We start from the raw sequence: 24319 nt of genomic DNA on the forward strand, positions 1-24319 counted from the left end.
AGATAGGCCAAGGTGATCAGATGTCACTTGGGGGATGGTGGAGGATGAAAAACTCTATCAGATATCAAAGATGGGGAGTTCCAGTTAAACTGACTTAGCGGGGTTCTTGGCTAAAACTGGATTTTACAAGGAAGTGTACAGATGGGCCTAGGAGAAGGTTCAGGAGCCTCACTAAAGTTTGGTTAAGCAAAGAATCTTTGTCAGAGGAAGGTCCAAGACAGCAACATAGGAAGACCCTGAACTTGCCTCTTCCCATGGACACACCAAATCTACACCTACATATAGACCAATTCCTCCTGAAGAAGACCTGAGGACTGAATGAACAGCTTCTGTATAACAAATGATAGATGGACCACATAGAGACCTGTAGGAGAGACGGAGACACAGTATCAACGGGAACCCTACCCCCAATGCAGTGACCTACAGTAGGGAGAGAGAGATATCACCGAGGGACCTGTGTGCAGTCTTGCCTGCCCTGGGGCACAACAAAAAAACAGTTACTTAAGGGCATCTAGACTATACATGAAATAAATCTATTTACTAACCCTAGAACATTTGCCAAATGGGTGGGGAACTGCTGGGACTCTCTCTGGGGTTGGAGGCACTGGTGAGTGCCATTTTTTGCATTCCCGCTCCACCTTGATAGTGTGGGTAGGAGCACAGTCCAGGTTCTCTAGCCAGCCTGCCAAGGCTGCCCCAGCATGCTCCAGGCCCCTGCCCCACACTAGCTCCAGCCATCCCCACAAGGCAGCCCCAGCATGATGCACCTTGGGCCTTCCCATTCATACCTGCCCCAGCTCCAGCCATCTTGCCAAAGTGCTCCTGGCACAGCATGCCCCAGGATGCCCCTGACCTCTGCCTGATCCACCTGTCCTGCCAAGGCGGCCCCAGCATGATGTACTCTGGGACCCCTCTGGCCCTCACCCACTCCAACTCCAGCCACTCTGCCACAGCCACCTGGCACATGCAGTCTACACAGGAGAAACTCCTACACAAGTCCACTCCTTCAAGACCAGGAGAGGTAGCTGTTTCACCTAACTTGTAGAACAAACACAGAAAGTCAAACAAAATGAAGAGACAGAGGAATATGTTCCCAATAAAAGAACAAGATAAAATCCCAGAAAAAACCCTAATAAAATGGAGATAAGTAATTTACCTAATAAAGAGTTCAAAGTGATTGTCATAAAGATGCTCACTGAACTTCGGAGAAGAATGAAAAAACACATTGAAAATTTCAACAAAGAGTTAGAAAATATAAGAAAGAACCAATCAGAGCTGAAGAATACAATAACTGAAATGAAAAATACACTAGAGAAAATCAACAGTAGATTAGATGATACAGAAGAATGGATCACTAATCTGGAAGACAGAATGGTGGAAATCACCCAATCAGAACAGCAGTAAGAAAAGAGAATTAAAAAAATGAGGATAGTTTAAGGTACCTCTGGGACAACATCAACCATATTAACATTCACATTATAGGGGTCCCAGAAGGAGAAGAGAGAAAAGGGCAGAAAACTTATTTGAAGAAATAATGGCTGAAAACTTCCCTAACCTGGGGAAGGAAACAGACGTCCAGGTCCAGGAAGCACAGAGAGTCCCAAACAAGAGGAACCCAAAGAAATCCACACCAAGATATATTATAATTAAAATGGCAAAAGTTAAAGATAAAGAGAGAAACTTAAAGGCAGAAAGAAAAAAACAAGTAGTCACATACAAGGCAAACCCTGTAAAACTATAAGCTGATTTTTCAACAGAAACTTTGCAGGCCAGAAGGGATTGGCAAGATATATTTAAAGTATTTAAAGGAAAAAACTTACAACCAAGAATACTCTACCTGGCAAGGGTATCATTCAGAAATGAAGGAGAATGAAGAGTTTCCCAGACAAGCAAAAACTAAAGGTGTTCATCAACACGAAACGAGCCTTACAAGAAATGTTAAAGGGTCTTCTTTAAGTGGAAAAGAAAAGATCATAATTAGAAATAAGAAAGTATATGAAAGAAAAAATCTCACTGGTAAAGGTGCATATATGTTAAAGGCAGTGAATCAGCCACTTAAGAAGCTAGTATGAAGGTTAAAAGACAAAAGTAGTAAAATCAACTATAACTACACTAAGTAGTTAAGGGATACACAAAATAAAAAGATGTAAATGTGACATCAAAAGCATAAAATGTGTAGGGAGGGTCAGTAAAAATGTAATGCTTTTAGAATGTGTTCGAACTTAAGTGACTATCCACTTAAAATAGACCACTATGTATAGAGGTTGATATATATAAACCTTATGGTAACAAAAAACCAAAAACCTACAATAGATACACAAAAAATAAAGAGAAAGGAACTCAAACACAATACTAAAGAAAACCATCAAACCACAAGGGAAGAGACCAAAAGAAAAAGAAAGGAACAGAGAAGAACTACAAAAAACAATTAACCAAACAATGAACAAAAACAATTAATAATTAATTAACAACTAAGAAAATGGCAATAAATACATACCTATCAATAATTACTTTAAATGTAAATGGACTAAATGCTCCAATCAAAAGACATGCAGTGACTGAATGGATAAAAAAACAAGACCAATCTATATGCTGCCTACAAGAGACTCACTTCAGATCTAAAGACACACACAGACTAAAAGTGAAGGGATAAAAAGGATATTCCATGCAAACGGAAATGAAAAGAAAGCTGGAGTAGCAATATTCTTATCAGACAAAATAGACTTTAAAACAGACTGTAACAAAAGACAAAAAAGAGTATTACATAACGATAAGGGAGTTGATCCAAAAAGAGAATATAACATTCGTGAATATTTATGCACCCAACATATGGTACCTAAATATATAAAGCAAATATTAACTGACATAAAGGGAGAAATTGACACAAATACAAGAATATTAGGGAATTTAATACTTGCATCAATGGATAAATCATCAAGATGAAAAATTTAATAGCAAAACATTGGCCTTAAATGACACATTACAGCAGATGGACTTAATATATATATGTATATACAACATTCTATCCCCAAACTGCAGAATACACATTCTTTTCAAGTGCACATGGAGAAATCTCCAGGATAGATCACATGTTAGACCAGAAAACAAGCCTCAATAAATTCAAGAAGATTAAAATCATATCAAGCATCTTTTCTGACCACAATGTATGAAACTAGAAATCAATTACAAGAAGAAAACTGGAAAAAACACAAACACATGGAGGCTAAATCACATGCTACTAAACAACCAATGGGTCAATGAAGAAATCAAAGGGGCAATCAAAGTATACTTTGAGACAAATGAAAATGGAAACACAATTTTCAAAAATTTAAGGGACACAGCAAAAGCTGTTCTAAGAGGGAAGTGCATAGCAATACAGACCTACCTCATAAAACAAGAAAAATCTGAAATAATCTAACTTCACACCTAAAGGAACTAGAAAAAGAAGAACAAACAAAGCTCAAAGTTAGTAGAAGGAAATAAAGATCAGAGTGGAAATAAATGAAATAGACTAAAAAAAAATAGAAAAGATCAATGAAACTAAAAGCTGGTTCTTTGAAAAGATAAACAAAATGATGAACCTTTAGCCAAACTCCTCAAAAAAAAAAAAAAAAAAAGAGAGAGGGCCCAAATAAATAAAATCAGAAATGAAAAAGAAGACATTACAACTGACACCACAGAAATACAAAGGATCATAAGAGACTACTATGAACAATTATATGCCAACAAATGGGAAAACCTAGAATGAAATGGATAAATTCCTAGAAACACACAATCTTCCAAGACTGAATCATGAAGAAATAGAAAATCTGAATAGACCAATTACAAGTAATGAAATTGAATCAGTAATTTAAAAACTCCCAAAAAATAAATGTCCAGGACCAGACAGCTTCACATGTGAATTCTACCAAACATTTAAAGAAGAGTTAATAGCTATCCTTCTCAAATTATTCCAAAAAATTTAAGAGGAAGGAATGATTCCAAACTCATTTTATGAGGTCAGCATTACCCAGATATCAAAACTAGACAAAGACACCACACACAAAGAATTACAGGCCAATATCCATGATGAACATAAATGCAAAAATCCTCAACAAAATATTAGCAAACTGAATTTAATAATACATTAAAAGGATCATAGGCCATGATCAAGTGAGATTTAGTCCAGGGCTGCAAGGATAGTTCAACATCCAAAAATCAATCAATGTAATACACAACGCTAACAAAATGAAGGATAAAAATCTTATGATAATCTCAATAGATGCAAAAAAAGCATTTGACAAAATTCAACATCCATTTGTGATAAAAACTGTCGACAAAGTGGGTGTAGAAGGAATGTACCCCAACATAATAAACACCATATATGACAAACCCACAGCTAACATCATACTCAATGGTGAAAAGCTTAAAGCTTTTCCTCTGAGGATCAAGAACAAGACAAGGATGCCCACACCCTCCACTTTTATTCAACATAGTATTGGAAGTCCTAGCCAAGTATTGGAAGTCCTTGCCAATTAGGCAAGAAAAAGAAATAAAAGTCATCCAAAATGGAAAGGAAGAAGTAAAATTGTCACTATTTGCAGATGACATAATACTATATATAGAAAACTCTAAAAACTCCACCAAAAAACTATTAGAACCAATAAATTAATTTGGTAAAGTTACAGGACACAAAATTAATATATAGAAGTTGGTTGCATTTCCATATACTAATAAGCTATCAGAGAGAGAAATTAAGAATACAATTCCATTTATAATTGCATCAAAAAGAATAAAATACATAGAAATAAATTTAACCAAGGAGGCGAAAGACCAGTACTCTTAAAACTATAAGACATTGATGAAAGAAATTGAAGACAACACAAATAAATGGAAAAATACATTGTTCTCATTTATTGAAAGAAGTAACATTGTTAAAATGTTCATACTGCTCAAAGCAATCTACAGATTCAATGCAATCCCCATCAAAATACCAATGGCATTTTTCATAGAACTAGAACAAAGAATCCTAAAATTTGTATGAAACCACAAAAGACCCCAAATAGCCAAAATAATCTTGAGGAAGAAGAACAAAGCTGGACGTATCACATTCCCTGATTTCAAACTATACAACAAAGCTATAGCAATTAAAATAGTATGGTACTGGCATGAAAACAGACAAACAGATCAATGGAATAGAAAAGAGAGCCCAGAAATAAGCCTACACATATAGGGTCAATTAATTTATGACAAAATAGGCAAGAATATACAATGGGGAAAAGACAGTTTCTTCAATAAATGGAGTTCGGAAAACTGCACAGCTACATGTGAAAGAATGAAACTGGAGCACCATTTCACACCATATACAAAAATAAATTCAAAATGGATTAAAGACTTGAATGTAAGACCTCGAACCACAAAACTCCTGGAAGAAAACATAGGCAGTCAGCTTTTTGACATTGGTCTTTGCAATATTTTTTTGGACCAGTCTCCTTAGGCAAGGACAACAAAAGAAAAAATAAACAAATGGGATTACATCAAACTAAAAACCTTTTGCACAGCAAAGGAAACATCAACAAAGCAAAAAGACAAGCCCTCGACAAAAGAGTTTATAAAAAAAAAAAAGCAAAAAGACAACCTAATGAATGGGAGAAGATAGTTTCAAATTATGCATCTGATAAGGGGTTAATGTCCAAAATATATAAAGAACTTACACACACTTAATATTAAAAAACCAAACAACCCGATTAAAAAAAATGGGTAGAGGACTCAAATAGACATTTTCCAAAGAAAACATACAGATGGCCAACAGACACATGAACAGATGCTTGACATCACTAATCATCAGGGAAATGCAAATCAAAACCATAGTGAGATATCACCTCACACTTGTCAAAATGACTATTATCAAAAAGACAAAAAGTAACATGTGTTGGAGAGGACGTGGAGAAAAGGGAACCCTCATACATTGTCGGTGAGAATGTAAATTGGTGCAACCACTATGGAAAACAGTATGGAAGTTCCTCAAAAAATTAAAATTAGAACCACCATATGATCCACTATTCCACTTCTGGGTATTTATCCAAAGAAAACGTAAACACTAATTCAAAGAGATATATGCAACTCTATGTTCATTGCAACATTATTTACAATAGCCAAGATAACGAAGCAACCTAAGTGTCCATCAATAGATGAATAAATATAGATATGGCATATATATACAATGAAATATTACTCAGCCATAAAAAAGAATGAACCCTTGCCATTTGTGACAACATGGATGGACCTAGAGGGTATTATGCTGAGTGAAATAAGTCAGACATAGAAAGACAAATACCATATGATTTCACTTATATGTGGAATCTGAACAACAAAACAAATGAACAAATACAACAAAAGAGAAACAGACTCATAGATGCAGGAAACAAACTAGTGGTTACCAGAGGGGTGGAAGGATGGGTGAAATAGGTGAAGAGGATTAAGAGGTACAAATTTCCAGCTATAAAATAAATAAATCATGGGGATGTAATGTACAGCATAGGGAATATAGTCAATAATATTGTAATAACTTTGTATGGTGACAGATGGTAACTAGACTTATCATGGTGATCATTTCATATTGTATATAAATATCTAATCACTATGATGTACACCTGAAACTAATAAGATATTGTATATCAATTATACTTCAAAAATAAAAAAAATGGACTAAAAAAAATCTTTGTCAGTCGCTCCTCTTGTTCAAGACACATTCTTCTTTACTTTGAACAATATAAGTCCATTTCTCATTCAATTGCCTTTTTTTCATTAAGGACCAGCTAAATCATCAATTGGGACTTGGTAGTAGGGGGTGTTTGCTGGATGGAGCTAGCAGTCAGGCATTTAATGAGGCAAGTTTCTATAAAAATAAAAGAAAAACAAAGATTAATAATTAAAAACCCAGTTTCTGAGTCCAGAAGGCAGCCAGTTAAGATTTCTAGATGTTGGGTTTGAAGTATCTTTAAATGGTGAAGTGACAACAGAAGTGGTAATCCAATGGATTTCCTGGTTTGCAGTTTGAATGTCTGTGGTGATGGAATCATGTTCCAGTGAACTTTCTGAGTGGCCTACCTGGCGGCAGGCATGAAGGTTGCCCATACATGATCTGTTATGGTGATTTCTTTAAGCTTATACCAAGTCATCTAGCTTTGGCTCACAGAGCTTCAGGAAAAGGGCAGTTTTGATTCTCAATGATTCCAAGTCAGAAGTGAGAAAAATTGAAACTTTTAATTTGGAGAGTTCTATCCAGATACTGGAGGAAACTAAAAGAATTCAGGATCCAGTCCAATTTACAAGTAGATAACAGAAACTTAAAGACAATGAACAAGACTAGAATTTAATACCTACAATGGTGTGCTATAGTTTTCTATTAAACATAATTTTTCTGTCTACACTTACTCTCATTTCTACCGAAGATAATCATAATAAGACTAATTTTTTTTTTTGCAAAATAAGTCTAGTCTCATTAAAATTAGCCTCATTATTTACGTAAGTGCAGCAAAAGTAGTGATTGACCACATAGATCTTTTGAGTTTGCTTTGCTGGAACTTTTCATAACAAATCTCAGATTGGACTTTTAAAAGCTAGAAAGCCATTCCAAGAAGTTGCCATCAGAGTTTGCCTACAGTACCTATAGCTTTGGATGAATTTCTCTCTTCTTGAGGTCTCCAAAATATCCTGAGGTTCCTGAGCCTGCCAGGAAGTGACCTTCCTTACTCACCTGGTAAGGCTGGGAACCCAGTAAGCAAGATACCAGGCAGTGTTTCCAAGTACCTTTATTGGCTTCATAAAATCAACCTTAGTTCCTTAAAGCTGTCAGATCATATCTGATTCTATGCATATTATCAAATATAATATACCAGCCAAAGCCTTGGTAATATAACGAATGTTTCCAATTGTGTCCTGTTACAAGGAGAACAGATTCTTATTGAACTTATGCAAATAACTATATTGCCATAAAAATAAGAATAGTTGGGCCAGCCTGGTGGCACAGTGGTTAAGTTCGTGTGCTCCACTTCAGCGGCCCAGGATTTGCAGGTTCAGATCCTGGGCTCGGACCAACACACTGCTTGTCAAGTCATGCTGTGGCAGCATCCCATATAAAGTAGAGGAAGATGGGCATGGATGTTGGCCCAGGGCCAATCTTCCTCAGGAAAAAAAGAGGATTGGCAACATATGTTAGCTCAGGGCTAATCTTCCTCACACACACACAAAAATAATAGGAATACTCACTAAGAGTTTCCAAATTCTGGAGAGATTAGGTAGGGAGAAAAAGCAATTGTTTCATCTTTATTCATAAAGGTATACTTCACCAAAATTCTGTAATTTATAGGTAGCTTAAGAGAAAAAAATTTCCTTAAATTTAGAAAAGAAAACATTAAAGAACCATCAATATTTCCAACAGAGTCATCAAAAATATTATAATCATCCTCATTAGTTCATTCAGTCCCGTGTAATCAATTCAATTCTTGTTCTGCTTACTCTTCCGTTAGCAGTTTTATGAATCTATCAGCTTCTTCAATAGTTTTGGAAATTCTTACTCAGTTCAGTGGCATGGTCTCAAAGTTATTAAAATGATTCCATCACAGAGCATTCTTGCTGTAGCTGACTGTAAATGCTTTCATAGAAGAATAACTGTCTGTGAATGACAAAAGACTTAAAATGGCCATGGTTAAAGATCCAATGAGAGTTCATTTGATAAGGAAATTTAGTTATTTCTGTGACATACAACATTTTAACATAACTGGACAATGTATTGACAAATTTCTATTAACTTCATACAATTTCAGGAATATCTATTTTTGTAACATATCTTCAAATACATATAACCTAAGGTTTATCATCACTTCTTGTTTGACAATGCTTCCCATGTCACTTAACATACCAAATAAATCGGTTTAATATCTCTCTTTTACAAGATAAGAGACAAATCCTTTTGAGATTTTTCAAGGGTTTTATGGAAAATCTCAAAGTTAGTTTGAGGTCAAATGGACTCCATCTAGAATTTGATTTTGGGAAGTGGTCAACAATGTCGAAAGGTTTGGATACTTGGCTAAATAGGATCGCAGATCACTGTGAAACAATATTAAGTTATCCATTTAACCAAAGTGACACTTAAAAGAATTCAAAGGAAAAAACAGAAAATTACATAGCTGTAAGAAACCTTAGCTCTTAATATTGAGAAGATTCAGTTTTCTAAAGTAATCAAAGACCTAATAAAGACAACATGAAGCACAAGAAATTATTTTGACAAGACATAAAATCTTGGTTTCCCAGGCAGATTAGTTAAAGGTAAAGAAAAACATTTTCATAAATTTTTTAAAGAGCAGATCTATAAACTAAGAAAATTTTGTCATTTTTAATAGAGAGAAAACCAAGTTCTAGTTTTTCACCAGTGTACATTTGATAGTAAGGCTTATTTTAAGAAAACTTATAAATCTGGGGCCAGCCCAGTGGTGTAGTAGTTAAGTTTGCGTGCTCCACTTTGGTGGCCCAGGGTTCGCAGGTTTGGAGCCTGGGGGGCTGACCAATGCACCCCTTGTCAAGCCATCCTGCAGTAGTGTCCCATATAAAGTAGAGGAAGTTGGGCACGGTTGTTAGCCCAGGGCCAATCTTCCTCAGCAAAAGGAGGAGGATTGGCATCGGATGTTAGCTCAAGGCTGATCTTCCTCACCAAAAAAAAAAAAACCACCTTATAAATCTATTTAATCTTAGCAACTTGACCACACATTAAATTCCTTTTCCACAAACCTTCTACCACTTATTTTTTAAATATCCATTCAGTTTGGATGCTAAGAAGATGGTGACGTAGGAGGACTGTGAGCTCATCTCCTCCCATGGACACAACAAATCAACAACTACCTGTGGAACAATTTCCTTTGAAAGAGATCTGGAAACTGGATAAAAAGAACCACCACAACAAGGGACAACACTAACAGGGGTGGAAGAGGTAGAAATACACCTCCACTGAGGAAAAAAACATTCTAGTAATGGTGCTTCATGGCTGGGAGCAATTTCAAAGGTACAAAGCTTTTCCCAGAGCAGGGGGATCTGAGTGGGGGAGCAGTGCCACAATAGTCATCCCAGCCTTTAGATTTAGAGCAACCAAGATGAGATCCCACAATATCTGATTTTGCCAGCTTTGAAAACCAACAGGGAATACACCTAGAAAAACTATCAAACTTCAGAGAAAGGAAAACCTGTTCTTAAAGGGCCATGCACCTGTTCTGGATACCAACACAAAAACACCAGAAAGAAAAGTTCATAGTCCATTGGTAAAAGAGATTCACTTACTAAGCTTGGAGTGCATCTCAGAGAGGCAGGAGGTGGCTGGGCCTACCCTCCCAGGGACTGAAACACTGGCGGCTGCCAATATTGTGACCAAGTTCAGTAGTGCTGACACAGACACTGGCAGTTGCCATTGGATTCTTTCCTCTAGCCTGTTAGTGCAGGGGTTTGCCCTACCCACTACAGCAATGATTTAATTGAGCACCACCAGGGCAGGCAGCCTGCCCCAAGGACTGGCCCCACCCACCAGCAAGCCCATGGTGAACTTGTGGGCCCTCTTAGCCAGGGGTGTGTGGGGCCTCTGAAGCAGGGGGAGTGGGTCTGTCTTGCCTCAGCAGGGTGTGTGTGCATGTGGGCCTGCATTGGTGGGGCATGTGGGGCTGCAGGTGGTGGGGTGTGTCAGCTGCAGCAGATTTGTGCCACTGGCCATCTTAAACAGCCACACAGGGGATCTGCTCTGACTTCCAACACCTGAACTGATTGTGCACTGCTGTGCCTGGGGACAGCCCCACCCATCTGCACACCTGAGAAAGCCACAACAGCCATGTGCTACAGAGAACTGCAATGGAGGCCTGAGGCAATTTTGACGCTTCAGCCTAGAAACCAGCCACACTGGGGAGCTGACTCAGTTAACAGCAAAACAGCAGTATTTGTGTGCTATTAGACCTCACAGCCAGGCATGCCAGTGCTTGCTCTGCCCAATAAATTAACCTTTGCAGCCACACACAACTGAATCTTACAAGCAGCTGGCCTGGGGGCCAGTCTAGCCTACCTGTGTACCCATAGCAAGAGCAACTCTGCCACAACAGAAGGGCACATGTAGCCCATACAGGGGACACTGCTGGAACATTTGGAACAGGTGACGAGAGGGAAGCACAATCCTGGGCCCCATAAGGTGTTTCTTACAGAAGGCCACATTTCCAAGATCAGGAGACATAGCTGATCTACCTAATACATAGATATAAGCACAGAGAAGCAGGTAAAATAAGGAGACAAAGGAATACGTTCCAAATAATGGAACAGGACAAATCCTTAGAAAGAGAACTAAATGAAACAGAGATAAACAATCTACCTGATAAAGAGTACAAACTAATAGTCATAAGGATGCTCACTGACCTTGGGTGATGAACACAGTAAAAACTTCAACAAAGAATTGGAAAATGTAAAAAAGAACCAATCAGAACCAAAGAGTACGACAATGGAAATGAAAAATTCACTAGAGAGAATTAACAGCAGAGTAGATGACACAGAACAACAGATCAGTGGTATGGATAAGAGTAGAGGAAATCACCCAAGCTGAACAGAAGAAAGAAAAAAGAATTAAAAGGAATGAGGACAATCTAAGGGACTTCTAGGACAATATCAAGCATACAAACATCTGTATTATAGGTGTCCAAGAAGGAGAAGAGAGAGACAAAGAGGCAGAGAACTTACTTGAAGAAATAATTGCTGAAAACTTCCCTAACCTGAAGAAGGAAACAGACACCCAGGTACAGGAAGAACAGAGAGCACCAAACAAGATAAACCCAAAGAGGCCAACACCAAGACACATTATAATTAAAATGTTAAGATTTAAAGATAAAGAGAGAATCCTAAAAGCTACAAGAGAAACACAGCAAGTTACATACAAAGGAAACCCTGTAGGCTATCAGCTGACTTCTCAGCCAAAACCTTACAGGCCAGAAGCGAGTGGCATAATATACTCAAAGTGCTGAAAGGAAAAACCTACAACCAAGAATACTCCCCCAGCAAGGTTATCATTCAGAATGGAAGGAGAGATAAAGAGTTTCCCAAATAAGTGAAAACTGGAGAGTTTGCCACCACTAAACTGGCCTTACAAGAAATGTTAAAACGACTTATTTAAGTGGAAAAGAAAAGGCCACAAATAGGAATAAGAAAATTATCAAAGAAAAAAATCACTGGCAAAGGCAAATATACAATAAAGGTAGTGGAGCAACCACCTGTAAGGCTAGTATGAAGGTCAAAAGACAAAAATACTAAAAATATCTACCTCCATGATAAGAGGTTAAGGGATACACACACACAAAAAAGATTATATATGATACCAAAAACATAAAATGTGTGGGTGGAGGGGAGTAAAAGTGTAGGGCTATTAGTAAGAGGTCAAACTTAGGAGACTATCAATTTAATATAGATTGCTATTTACATAGGTTATTGTATATGAACCTTATGGTAATCACAAAGCAGAAATCTATAATAAATACACAACAAATAAAGAGAAAGGAACCCAAACATAATACTAAAGAAAATCATCAAATCACAAGGGAAGAGAGCAAGAGAAGAAGAAAGGAACAAGAAGAACTACTAAAACACCCAGAAAAAAAGTAACAAAATGGCAATAAGTACATACTTATCAATAGCTACTTTAAATGTCAATGGACAAAATTCTCCAATCAAAAGACATAGAGTATTGTGAATAATGCTGCAATGAACACAGGGGTGCACGTATCTTTCTGCATTGGTGTTTTCAAGTTCTTTGGTTAAATAGCCAGCAGTGGAATAGCTGGATCATATGGTAGTTCTATCCTTAATTTTTTGAGGAATCTCCATACCGCCTTCCACAGTGGCTGCACCAGTTTGCACTCCCACCAGCAGTGTATGAGAGTTCCCTTCTTTCCACATCCTCTCACTCATTAAGTAGTAGATAATAACAACAACAAACAAACACATAGAGACAGAGATTGGATTGGTGGTTACCAGAGGGGAAGGAGGGAGGGAGGAGGGTGAAAGGGATAATTTGGCACATGTGTGTGGTGATGGGTTGTAATTAGTATTTGGGTGGTGAACATGATGTAATCTATACAGAAATAGAAGTATAATGATGTACACCTGAAATTTATACAATGTTACAAACCAATGTTACTGCAATAAACAAAAAATTAAAAAAAAGACACAGTGTAGCTGAATGAATAAAAAAACAAGACCATGTACATGCTGCATACAAGAGACACACTTCAGACCTAAAGACACACACAAACTGAAAGTAAAGGGAGGGAAAAAAGATATTCCAAGCAAATGGAAATGAAAAGAAAGCTGGGATAGGAATATTTATATCAGACACAGTGGACTTTAAAACAGAAACTGTAACAAGGGACAAACAAGGGCATTACATAATGATAAAGGGAACAATCCAATAAGAGGACATAACACTTGTAAATACCTATGCATCCAACATAGGACACCTAAATACATAAAGCAATTATTAACAGACATAAAAGGAGATATTGACAGTAACACAATAATAGTAGAAGACTTTAACATTCCACTTACATCAATGGATAGATCATCCAGACAAAAGATAATAAAGAAACATTGGCCTTAAATGACACATTGGACCAGAAGGACTTAATAGATATATACAGAACATTCCATCCAAAAACTGCAGAATATACATTCTTTTTGAATGCATGTGCAACATTGTCCAGCATAGATCACAGACTAGGCCACAAAACAAGTCTCCATAAATTTAAGAAGATTGAAATAATATCCAGTATCTTTTCTGACCACGACGGTATGAAACTAGAAATCAACTACAAGAAGAAAACTGGAAAAGCCACAAATATGTGGAGATTAAACAAACTGCTACTGAACAACTATTGGTTCAATGAAGAAATCTAAGGATAAATAAAAAAATACTTGGAGATGAATGAAAATGAAAATACGAAATACCAAAATTTATGGGATACACCAAAAGTGGTACTGAGAGGGAAGTTTATAGCAATACAGGCCCACCGCAAGAAACAATAAAAAAAAAAGAAACAAGAAAAATCTCAAAAAAACAATCTAACATTACACCTAAAGGAATTAGAAAAAGGAGAAAAAATGAAGCCCCAAATCAGTAGATGGAAAGAAATAACAAAAATCAGAGTGGGAACAAATGAAATAGAGATTAAAAAGACAATGGAAAAGATCAATAAAATAAGAGCTGATTCTTTGAAAAGATAAAGAAAATGAACAAATCTTTAGCTGGCTCACTAAAAAAAAAGAGGGAGAAGGCTCAAATAAATAAAATCAGAAACAAAAGAGGAAAAATTACCATGGATACCACAGAAATACAAAGGTTTATAAGAGAATAGTATGAAAAGCTATATGCCAACAAATCCCATAACCAAGAGGAAATGTGTAAATTCTTAGAATTATACAACCTTCCAAAACTGAATCAAGAAGAAATAGGAAATCTCAATAGACCAATCACTAATAAGAAGATTGAAACAGTAATCAGAAACCTCCCCAAAAACAAAAGCCCAGGACCAGGTGGCTTCCACAGTTAATTCTGCCAAACATTCAAAGAATAATTAATACCTATCCTTCTCAAAGTCTTCCAAAAAAATTGAGGAGAACAAGACACTTCCTAACTTGTTTTACGAGGCCAACATTACCCTGATACCAAAACCAGACAAGGACAACACAAAAAATGAAAATCACAGGCTAATATCACTGATGAACGTAGATGCAAAAATCCTCAACAAAATACTAGCAAATCGAATACAGCAGTACATTAAAAAGATCACACACCATGATCAACTGGGATTCATTCCAGGGATGCAAGGATGGTTTGACATCCACAAATCAATCAATGTGATACACCACCTTAACAAAATGAAGAATAAAAATCACGTGATCATCTCAATAGACACAGAGAAAGCATTTGACAAGATTCAGCATCCATTTATGATAAAAACTCCAAATAAAATGGGTATAGAAGGAAAGTACCTCAACATAATAAAGGCCATATATGACAAACCCACAGCTAAAATCATACTCAATGATGAAAAACTGAAAGCTGTCCCTCTAAGAACAGGAGCAAGACAAGGATGCCCACTCTCGCCACTCTTATTTAACATAGTATTGAAAGTCCAAGCCAGAGCAATCAGGCAAGAAAAAGAAATAAAAAGGATCTAAATTGGAAAGGAAGAAATAAAACTGTCAATATTTGCAGATGACATGATTTTATATATAGAAAACCCTAAAGAATCCACCAAAAAACTATTAGAAATAATAAATGAATACAGTCAAGTTGCAGGGCACAAAATCAACATACAAAAATCAGCTGCGTTTCTACACACTAATAATGAAATAGCAGAAAGAGAAATGAAGAATACAATCTCACAATTGCCAAAAAAAAAAAAATACCAAAGAATAAAGAATAAAGATTCTTCAAAAAAGAATAAATTTAACAAAAGAGGTGAAAGCCCTGTATACTGAAAACTATAAAACATTGTTGAAAGAAATCAAAGAAGACACAAAGAAATGGAAAGATAATCTGCACTCACGGGTTGGAAGAATTAACATACTTAAAATGTCCATACTTCCAAAAGCGATTTACAGATTCAATGCAGTCTCTATCAAAGTCTCAATGACATTTTTCACAGAAATATAATAAAGAATCCTAAAATGTATATGGAACAACAAAAGACCCCCAGTAGTCAAAGCATTTCTGAGAAAAAAGAACAAAGCTGTAGGTATCACATTCCCTGATGTCCAAATATACTACAAATCTACAGTAATCAAAACAGCATGGTCGTGGCAGAAACGCAGACACACAGATTAATAGAAAAGAATTGAGAGCCCAGAAATAAAACCACCCATCTATGGATAGTTAATATTTGACAAAGGAGCCAAGAACATACAATGGAGAAAGGAAAGTCTCTTCAATAAACAGTGTTGGGAAAACTGGACAGCCACATGTGAAACAATGAAAGTAGACCATTATCTTATACCATACACAAAAATTAACTCAAAATTGATTAAAGCCCTAAATGTAAGACCTGAAACCATAAACCTTCTAGAAGAAAATATAGGCAGTATGCTCTTCAACATTGGTCTTAGCAGTATCTTTTTGAATAACATGTCTCCTCAGGGAAGGGAAACAAAAGAAAAAATAAACAAATGGGACTACATCAAACTAAAAAGCTTCTGCACAGCAAAGGAAACCATCAAGAAAACAAAAAGACAACCTAACAAGTGGGAGAAGATATTTGCAGATCATATATTTGATATAGGGTTAATATCCAAAATATACAGAGAACTCATACAACTCAACAATAACAAAAAGCAATACAACCCAAATAAAAAATGTGCAAAGGATCTGAACAGACATTTTTCCAAGGAAGATACACAGATGACCAACAGGCTCATGAAAAGTTAACATCACTATTTATTAGGAAAACACAAATCAAAAGTACAATGAGATATCACCTCACACCTGTCAGAATGGCTATAATAACAAGACAAGAAATAATAGGTGTTAGAGAGGATGTGGAGAAAAGGGAACACTTGTACACTGCTGGTGGGAAGCTGAACTGGTGCAGCCACTATGGAAAACAGTATGAAGATTCCTCAAAAAATTAAGAATAGAACTACTATATGATTCAACAATTGCACTCTGGGTATTTATCCAAAGAACATGAAAACACTAATTTGAAAAGATATTTGCACCTCTATGTTCATTGCAGCATTATTCACAATAGCCAGGACTTGGAAACAACCTAAGTGCCCATCAATGGATGAATGGATATAGAAGATGTGGTATATATACACATGGAATACTACTCAGCCATAAAAAAGATGAAATCTTGCCATTTGAGACAACAGGGATGGACCTTGAGGGTATTATGCTAAGTGGAATAAGTCAGACAGAGACAGTCAAATACTGTATGAGTTCACTCATACGTGAAAGATAAAAACAACAACAACAAACAAACACATAGATACAGAGATTAGATTGGTGGTTATGAGAGAGGAACAGGGGAGGGAGGAGGGTGAAAGGGGTAATAGGGCACATGTGTATGGTGACGGATGGCAATTAGTCTTTGGGTGGTGAACATGATGTAGTCTACACAGAAATCTGAACATAATGATGTACACCTGAAATTTATATAATGTTATAAAACCAATGTACCTCAAAAAAAAAGATCCATTCAGTTTTTGTCCTACTCTTTTCTTCTTTCTCATTCTGGAACAAATAGTCATTCAACTTTAGGACAAAATTAATCTCTTTTCACCTTATCAAAAGCATGTCCTTCATACCTTTCCTTATCAAAAACACATCTCATTTTCCTTGCATACAGTTATTTTCTTTACCCTTATTATTCCCAGTAATTTCATTTACATATATTGGTTAGAATTTTTAACCATAAGAAACCTTTCTTTTATAGAGAAAACAAGGAGGTAAGCAATTGGGAACTGTCTGCCACATACTATCATTCTGTAGTGAATTTATGAATACATCATTTCATAATATCTAGAGGCATATGTCTTTTTCATAGTACAATTTCTTATGTTTATTTACAGACAAATATATTTAGCTTCTCTATACTGTATAAAAACAAGATGCCAAAAGTAAATAAACTTACATTTAGCAGTTAATTTTTCAATATTTTATGTTATTTGAAAACTAGATAATCAATGAACATCCATCATTTAACTTAACTTAGTATAACTTTAAGGTTTCAAGTTATCAAAAAGATTTCTTAAACTATTTTTATGTAGATATAGTATAAAGCATAATTATTGTTGAAAAGTTCATTTATAGGGCCCGTCCCATGGCTTAGCGGTTAAGTGTGCGCGCTCTGCTACTGGCGGCCCGGGTTCGGATCCCAGGTGCGCATCGACGCACCACTTGTCCGGTCATGCTGAGGCTTCGTCCCACATACAGCAACTAGAATGATGTGCAACTGTGACATACAACTATCTACTGGGGCTTTGGGGAAAAAAAAAAAGGAGGAGGATTGGCAATAGATGTTAGCTCAGAGCCGGTCTTCCTCAGCAAAAAGAGGAGGATTAGCATGGATGTTAGCTCAGGGCTGATCTTCCTCACAAAAAAAAAAAAAGTTCATTTATAAACTCTTGTCCCATTTACATTTATTTAATTTACTTGTTCTTAACAATTATGCTTGAATTTCTCATGAAAATTTCATAAGACATTAAACAAAGGCAGCTGTCATCTTTTTTTTTATTTTTATTATTCCCCTAAAGCCCCAGGCGATAGTTGTATGTCATAGTTGTACATCCTTCTAGTTTCTGTATGTGGGACGCGGCCTCAGCATGGCCGGAGAAGCAGTGCGTCTGTGTGCGCCCGGGATCCGAACCCGGGCAGCCTGCATCGGAGCGCATGCACTTAACCGCTAAGCCACGGGGCCGGCCCGGCAGCTGTCATCTTAAGTTACTTTTCTTGTTGACAAATCAGGCAAGTATCAAAAATATCACAGATGCCAAGATCCTAAAAAGTTACACATATGGTTTTTCCATCATTTTTTTCTTACTGACATGCTTGACATACATCTAGAAATTCAATTTTATTTTACATTTTGTTATTAGGTTGGATTTATAGTTTTACAATCTTAAACATCTAGAAGAGATAACATAAGCTTGTTTGACTGGTAAACCTGGGTAGAAAAAAATTGTGTCTGCATCATATTTAATGCTGAAAACTCTGAAGACATGCTTTTTTTTATTTTACAAAAAAACTAGCTTTATTTACCATGTCATGTGAACTTAAAAAAAATTTTGGGTTAGTTTCTATATTTCTGAGAGTTTTAGGAATACTTAGTTAATAAAAGTGCTCATTTATCTCTAAGCCAATTAGAATAGAACTCCTTTAAGGGATTTTAAAAATTAATTTGGTAATACCATTCAAAGGTAGAAAAAAATATCACTTATACATAACATACGTGCGTACATACATAAATATACAGACAGATGCAGAGATTTTATATCTTTCATTCTACAATTTTAGCCATGAGTCAGTAAAACATAGTAATACAAACTCACTGGTTTATATAAAATAATTACCTCTCATCTTTTCTCCGCTTTATATTTTTATCTGAATTGTGTTTCTGGCAAATGGGACAAGTTAAGGTTACCTGCTTACCAGTATTCGTGAGGCAGATTTTTAAAATTTTCTTCTGCCCTGGTATGTATGTGTGGGTCACTGATGCTATGCTGTTGCTGGTGTCTCTGCAGTTGCTGGCTTTGCCGCTGGGGTCGGTGGGATGGCTGATGCCTCAGCCAAGTCTGGGATTACCCGGGCCAGAAGCTCCGCTGCTGTGGTGGGGGCAGGATGATTGTGGGGAGGGTGCCAGGTTCACGGGGCACTGTCTCAGCTGTTGCCTGTTACCTTGTGGCTGCAGGCACTACTGCAATTGGGATGTAGGAGTCCTGTGCACACCTCTGCCACTGCTACCAGGCTCTGAGCTGAAGCTGGGGGCCCAGGAGCATAGGGCTCCACTTCTGTTGCTGCTTTGTTTCCTGTGGCCACAGGTACCACCGCAGCTGGCTGGCTGGCATTGCACCTGCATCTCTGCTGCTGCTCACCGAGTTCTGTGGGGCTGAGGGTGGCTGGCTCAGCTGCTAGGGATCCAGGATCCTGGGCTCTGCCTCTGCTGTTCCCCGGTTTAGCCTCCTCTATGTGCCCCAATCCATCCACCTTCGTATATACTGATGTGTGAATTCCTTCAGCATCTTGGTGTGTTGGGCAATGTAGCCTTTGCTGGGTTATGGATGTTTTACTCGCAGTAGATTGAAGGGGAGAGACTAAAGGATCCTCTCATGCCTCCATGATAGTGACATCCAAGACTTTATTTTTTAAGGGCAGTTTTAGCACATTTAAAAAAAGTGGAAATGGCATAAGGATTTTCTATTCTTTTCCCAGCTCCAAGAGATAATTCATCTTACAACACAGAAGTATCAACAGATACCGATTGTAAAGGATTTCCCATTTATTCCTCACACCACTGTGGTGAAGCAGGGGTATTTGTCACATCCACTGAGAAGACTGAGGCTCAGAGAGGTGATAACATATAAAACTCTATCAGTTATTTCTAGATTATAGCAGAGGTCCTCCAACTACCCTGTGTCATCTGCAGGACATGTAAACACTAATTGCTGGGCCCTATCCAGGTGAGGCCCAAGAATATGCACTTCTAACAAGTTCCCAGGTGATGCTGATGCTGCTGGTCCAAGGACCACAGTTAGAGATCCACTGGTGTGGATAACAAAAAACAAACAAAACTGGCATTTATCCTTTACAGAGTACCTGGAGAATCACAGTGAGCTGAGAGGGCTGGTGGAGGTACATGGCCCAGGGTCAAAGCAAAAGGGACACAGTGTATAGTGTGCCTAGGCCCTGGACCATAGACTCAGGCAGTGGGTGACACTATGTCACCCCCCTAAAGTGTGAGGGGACCAGTCACTGGCCCATAGAACAGCTCGTATAACATTGTGATTTCCTCATGTCTCCCACCTTGGGGAGCCCTGTGGGTCAGGGATTAAGCACCAGGCTCCCAAGATCTCCCTTGATCTTAACAGCTATTCAAGTTACTTATTATTAAATTCCTAACTCAGATGAGGCTATAGAAAGTTAGGAGAGGTTAAGTAAATCAGGGAAATCACCTTGTAAATGCCTGCTCAGTAGTGGAAACCAGAACTACTCTAAAGCTTTCTCATTGTGTCCTGAAGCCACCAGGGCTCTGAATGTTCCAATCTCCCTGGGCAATTGGTGCTGGCCAGGGCATTGCCATTTTTTTAAAAATAGTGAGCTATATTACTTTTAAATGATAATATTACTGAAAAATTTAAAATGCTGTAATGGCAAAATCCCCCAAACAAAACAAAAAAGCTTGTCTGAAATGGCTAGAGTAAATATTTACAAGTTATCTAGGGCTAATTCTCATGATATATGAAAGCGTTCCCAGTAACCAATATAGAGAGATGGGCAAATTATGCTGCGGTAGGCAGCCACTAAGATGGCCCCAATGAGCGTACGTGCTGCCTGGGCCTCTCATGCCGAGAGGTGCTGGAAGCTGAGGACCCCATCCCCATGCAGAGCCCCAAGCATGCAGGGCCTGAGTGCCTGGGCCTCCTTTGTACAGAGTTGTGCCGGCCAGGGGAAGCTCTGGTGGAGGCGCTGGTGATGCCAAGCAGTTTGGGGAAGCCAGACCCTGCCTGATGCCTGGGGTGAGGAAATTTCCATTCCTGGCCCTATCTTGTGACTCATCCACGCTGCCACTCCAACAGGTCAGAAGAGTGCTAGTGAGCGTTAAGTGTGTGGGTTGTGTGAATGTGCAGCATGAGTTAATCACACAAGTACATCGTACACAAAAATACACTTTTATTTGGACAATGAAAAGACCCTTAAAAAGGTTTGATCTCGTTCTTCTACCTAGTTTTTTATGAGTTCCTGGCTGCACTTTTCTCATTCACAATGTGGGCTATGCTTCAGAATCTGAGCAATGAGGTTCCAAAATATTGTGACCAGATTCCTAGTCCAGGACTTATGTTTTTTCAAAAACTAGTGACTGCATTGGAATATTCATTCGGTAGGTCTGATCCAAGGTCCTAAGGGTAGCTTGAAGACTTAAGAAGTTTCTAAAGCCTTAATATTTAGAAGAATAGAAGAATTTCGTAGTCTGTTCTGATGGAGCACTTTTTGAACAGAAGGGTCCAATTTATGCTGCATGTCAGTTTCCTGTTGTCTTGCTTCAAGCATGCAGTGGTGTGGATGATCCTGAGTTTTGCTAGTCCAGAGGAAACTCTTGTATTCTTGTGAAAATGAACAGAATAATTGGATTAAAGACTCAAGGAGAACCAAGGATAGAATGTATTTCAAAGGATGAAAACACAGCAACTCTATCAACTTATCCTCCCAATGGAATTATAGACTTAAAATATTTTCGATATTATGGGAAAAAACTGCATGTGAGTTATCTACAGCCATTAGTTGCTATCCAGGTCCCCTTTGATGCTAGTAGTACCATAAAAGAAGTAACAGTAGAGTGCAAGATTGATGGATCACCCAATCTAAAAACCAGGATGATCGTGGCAAGTTTTTAAGGACGAGTTGTGTTCAAAATCAGAGTGCTTGCATAGTATGAGTTAGGATATCTCCACAGAGTAAATATTGTGTTGTCTGCCTTCATTTTTTTATCAGCTGGACCTGCCATTCTGGAATTATGAGACCACCTTGGAGAAAGGTGGGTGGTACATGGCACTAGGGTGACATCATAATGTGCTTCCAGGTCATAGTGTTCAATATCTTCTGAAGTAACTGCCTGTTGCCTCTGCTGCCTTTTGAACCTGGGTACAGTCGCCAGATAGGGACTGTGAACACCCGATTCTGAACATGTAGAGTGGGAGTTTTGTCCTATTTATATTTGGTTTAATTGCCAAGTGTAAAGCTTAATGTGCTGTGCTATGTAAAAATTTTATAGATTTAACACTGGTTAACTGTGATATTTTGATGCCAGTAAAGTTTTAGGGATAAAATGCTGCCTGACCAATATCAAGCGACTTTATAGCTGCAAGAAATGTGGTATGTGGAGAAGTTTTGTGTGTGAGGAGGAAAAAAGAAAATAAAAGTGGATTTGAAATGTTCTCTTGGATCTTTTGTAAGATTATTTTTTACGTGCTGCATTAGTCTTTGGATCTTTTTGATTAAGAGCACAAACTTTTTGTTGTAAAACATGTAAAAAAATTGTAATGGGGGCCGGCCCCGCGGCTTAGCGGTTAAGTGCGCGCGCTCTGCTACTGGCGGCCCAGGTTGGGATCCTGGGCGCGCACGGACACACCGCTTCTCCGGCCATGCTGAGGCCACGTCCCACATACAGCAACTAGAAGAATGTGCAGCTATGACATACAGCTATCTACTGGGGCTTTGGGGAAAAAAAGGAGGAGGATTGGCAATGGATGTTAGCTCAGAGCTGGTCTTCCTCAGCAAAAAGAGGAGGATTAGCATGGATGTTAGCTCAGGGCTGATCTTCCTCACAAAAAAAATAAAATAAAAATAAAAATTATTAAAAAAAATTATAATGATGGGATTATTTTTAGCGCTGGAACTAAATCTCTTGTAGATTAAAATATTTTAGACCATAGATGAAACATAGCATTTTTAGGTTAGCCAGTATGAATATGCACCTAATTTGTTATGAAATTAAATTCATAAGATTTAAATTGTGCAATAATTTGTGAAATATCTTGTTACTGCTTTTATTTAGCAGACTGTGGACTCTAATAAAAAATATAAATTGTGAAATATAAAAAAAATAATAAGATGGCCCCAATGAACCATGCCTCCTGATATTCATGCACATGCGTAATCCCTATCCTTGAGTGTGTGCTAGGTTAGCAGAAATAAGTAGTGAGGCCTGGAATTACTCTAAAGCTTTGCCCTTTGTGTCCTGAAGCCACCAGGGCTCTGAGCCCTCTAATCTCCCTGGGAGGTGGCACTTGACGTTCCCTAGGGTACTGCTCAATTTCTATTATAATGAGCTGTATTATTCATTTATTTATAAAATATACATAACATAAAATTTACCATTTTAATGTTTTTTGTGTACAGTTCAGTGGTATTAAGTACATTCATATTGTTTGTACAACCATCACCACTGTCCATCTCTGGAACTCTTTTCATCTTGCTCCATACCCATTAAACAATAATTTCCCATTCCTCCTCCTCCAGCCCCTGGCAACCACCATTCTATTTTCTGTCTCTATGAATTTGACTACTCCAGGTGCCTCACATAAGTGGAACCATACAATATTTGTCCTTTTGTGTCTGGCTTCTTTCACTTGGCATATTGTTTCCAATGTTCATTCATATTATAGCATGTATCAGAATTTCATTTCTTTTTAAGGCTGAATAATATTCTATTGTATGGATATGCCATATTTTGTTTATCCACTCATCTATCAATGGACATTTGGACTGTTTCCATCTTTTGTCTATTGTTAAAGAAAACCAGAGCTATATAGTAAAAGCAGTAAAAACAGATTTTATTAGGGAACTATTGTGATAGGAGAAAAGAGACCTCAGATTAGAACTGAGCTCAATTCTGAATACAGCATGGGCAAGTGGGGATTTATAACCAAGAAACATGGTGGGGCTCAGTGGATGGAGAACAGAAGTGAAAATATCAGGGGTAAAGGGGAGATTCTAGTTAAACTGACCTGATCAGGATTCTTGCTGAAGACAGGTCAGGGAGATTAGATATCAAGG

At 37.6% G+C, this 24319-nt stretch overlaps 1 pseudogene; it reads left to right on the forward strand.

Annotated features, from left to right (window-relative positions):
* The first annotated feature begins 832 nt into the window (after positions 1–832).
* On the forward strand, positions 833–22194 carry LOC131400321 (sodium/potassium-transporting ATPase subunit beta-3-like; annotated as a pseudogene).
* The last annotated feature ends 2125 nt before the right edge of the window (positions 22195–24319 follow it).

This window comes from Diceros bicornis, chromosome X, assembly GCF_020826845.1.
Source record: "Diceros bicornis minor isolate mBicDic1 chromosome X, mDicBic1.mat.cur, whole genome shotgun sequence".
Taxonomy (NCBI): Eukaryota; Metazoa; Chordata; class Mammalia; order Perissodactyla; family Rhinocerotidae; genus Diceros; species Diceros bicornis.